Genomic DNA, 3,256 nt, shown 5'->3' on the forward strand with positions numbered 1-3,256 from the left:
GTGGCCGAGCGGTTCTAGATGCTTCAGTCTGGAAGCGCGCGACCGCTACGGTCGCAGGTTCGAATCCTGCCTCGGGCATGGATGTGTGTGATGTCCTTGGGTTAGTTGGGTTTAAGTAGTTCTAAGTTCTAGGGGAGTGATGACTTCAGATGTTAAGTCCCATAGTGCTCAGAGCCATTTGAATTTTCTAGTACTTGTGGCCAAAATAAACTTCATTCTTTATTTCTGGAGGTGTTTGAGATTTTATGTTGTACCTGAATCACTGCCTGAACCACAACGGCTTGCAGTTTGGCACTTAGGAACATTAACATTTAAAAATGAGCCTTCGATTATATACCGATGTTTAATGTACGTATTCCTTAGTTACACAATGCCACTGGCACCAACTCTGTTTGATAAATTCTGTTCTGTAATCGTAGGGTAGCAATGGGTAGTGGTAAAAATAACCCTAAAACAGAGAAATCGATAAATCATGCAGATGACCTTAGAAATCTTAATATATTGGCAAATATAAACAAGTGAACAAAAACCAATATATAGTGTATTTTGAGAATTAATCGAGTAACGTGCATGATATAGTAGAAAAAATACCCATTGCTTTGCATTTAAATGATATCGGTGGATTTTGAACAACCTGATTTTAACACACGTTTTCGTAAACTATGATGTCGGAATAGGTTCGCCAACTGTTGCCCAAGAAAATCGGCACTATATGGCGCCATTTAGCGTATATTGATGGAACTTTACCACCAAAAAGTGTATACTAAACACCTAACAGAGACCTGTAACGCTTTTGACGTATGAATGGTCAGAGTAACCACGGATGTCAAAGTATATCCTGTTTACGATACTTTATGTTAGTATATTCATCTTTGCACGGCCCTGAATGACTGTATGAGGGCTCTAAAATAAAATGTCAACTTACTTCTGCCCGTGAGTAAATTTACAGGTGGCGGCCTCCGCAACTCGGTGGTCAGCGCAGCTGGCTGCTGTGTGGAGAACCAGAAGTCAATTCCCATACTTCCACGGAATCTTTGGGGGGGGGGGGGGGGGAACTGTCAAATAGGTGGTACTTGATTGCGAAGTAGCGGCTCTAAAGACCAGAAAGCCGACATCGAGTCGGAGAGCGGTGTGCTCACTTCATTCCCCTCCATAACTGCATCCGAGTGATGCTATTGGCAAAACTTGACACTATGGTCAGTTGGTCACAATGGACCCATAGGGCCAGAGTGCGGAAGTGGGCAAAAGAAAAAGACATAGCTTTAGTTTTGGAACTTAAGTAGCAGTTGAATGCTCCGTACAATCTCATGCCTTACATTACTTTAAAAACGGCTGAAAGCCAATAACTTAGAGCTCAACCAAAATCATAAATTTAGTCTGATATAAAACAGTTCCTTAATTAGGCTGAAGGCCCAAAGAATCTGACAATTTAAGAGCAAAACAACTTACATTCAAAATCGGCTGAAGGCCCAACACTTAAGAATCAATAACATTAATTTTAAAAATGTTAAAAGGCTTTACGTAAAACATTTCTTAAATTAGGCAGAACGCCTTCAGGGCAAAACAACCTTAATCTAAAAATCGGCTAGAAGCCATACAAGTACAAACAACAAGAACAACCAAGTAAATGCAGTACACCCAAGGGCACTCAGAAGTTCCGAGGGTCGGCCTGGAATTCAAACACAAACGCTCCCTAAGGTGAGACCATTGTCGATCCGACGACAACCCAACCGACAGACAGTCAACGGACCCACCGGCAAGATAACCTCCGCTTCACCCGACCAACACACAACAGGGAGTTCAATGGGACAACGAAGAAAGTATTGGCGCCCACAACAAATTATACATTGAGCTGTTAAACTACACATCGTGCTTGACAGCGACAACACGATGAGGAAAATACATTGCCTGAATTTACGTCAACGGCCAAGACAGGTAACCGGAACGTTAACGGCCACAAGGTAGAAGATTCCGCTGGTGCACTTCAATTCAAACAACCAAGTACAGTTAAACTCCACCGGAGGGTCACTAAAATTTGCCAACTTGAAAACACGCAGTCCGGAACCGTGCGACTGCTACTGTCGCAGGTTCGAATCCTGCCTCGGGCATGGATGTGTGTGATGTCCTTAGGTTAGTTAGGTTTAAGTAGTTCTAAGTTCTTGGGGACTGATGACCACAGCTGTTAAGTCCCATAGTGCTCAGAGCCATTTGAACCATTTTTTTTTAAAACATGCGTTGTTGCTCGCGGGAATATCCCAACAGCCGACAACGAACTCAAAACAACACAATGTGAACAGTCGTAACTTGCTGGTAGATTACGTCAGAACTCAACTTTCATGTCCAGGGTCGGATAGCCACGAACCTCGTAGCAAAGGGAACAGCACCACACACCCTGACACCGCATAGAGGCCGCCAGTGGGCCCGGCCAGAACTACGCGCCACGGAGATCTCCTCGCTGCTCCATGCCAACCGACCAACTGCCCAGGCCCGGAAACGGTGAAAGGGCCAACTATGCGTCGGCCGCTGAGACGACCAACCGAATGACCCACCAACGGTCGTCCCGCTCTAGTCCCCCTCCGTCGGACAGTTCATGTGTGTCGCCAGCGGTCGACGAGCACTGGCTGTCGGCGCCTCACCGGCGCTCCGTCCCCCGACTTCACTGATGCTGCGGCCCGACTGTAGTGCTGGTCCGTCTCGAACTGACTGCCAGACACACGACGACCCTGAAATGCTAACGGTCGCTCCAGAGATGGTACAACAGTGCACTTATCGATACGCGCTGCTGCTGCCGCTCACGGGCAAGTAAGGCAGGAAGTTAGTGACGCCAGTAAATGAAATAAGAAAATGAGGTGGCAGTACCGTAAAAGAAGATGACAAACAATAAATGGGATAAACGCGAGCCGTGCATGGCTCATTGCCATAAGTAACTTCTCCACCATTCATCCTCAGTGACAGCTGCCGTCTGCTGCTGGGCACCAACAAAGACACCGTCCACTAACTCAGTTCAGCAGTGTTCACACTGCAACTATGCAAATCCTGCACTCAACGTTGCAGTGCAGTGCTGCTGTTATTTTTGGAAATTTGTGGTAAGTTCCTATGGCACCAAACTGCTGAGGTCATCGGTCGCTAGGCTTACACACTACTTAATCTAACATAAACTAACTTATGCTAAGGACAACACGCACACCCATGCCTGAGGCCGCTCTGCTGTTATCAACCTGATCGTGGTTCCATAGGACTCTCCTCTCTAGGACGA

The sequence above is a fragment of the Schistocerca piceifrons genome, chromosome 7 (genome assembly GCF_021461385.2).
Source record: "Schistocerca piceifrons isolate TAMUIC-IGC-003096 chromosome 7, iqSchPice1.1, whole genome shotgun sequence".
Classification (NCBI taxonomy): domain Eukaryota; kingdom Metazoa; phylum Arthropoda; class Insecta; order Orthoptera; family Acrididae; genus Schistocerca; species Schistocerca piceifrons.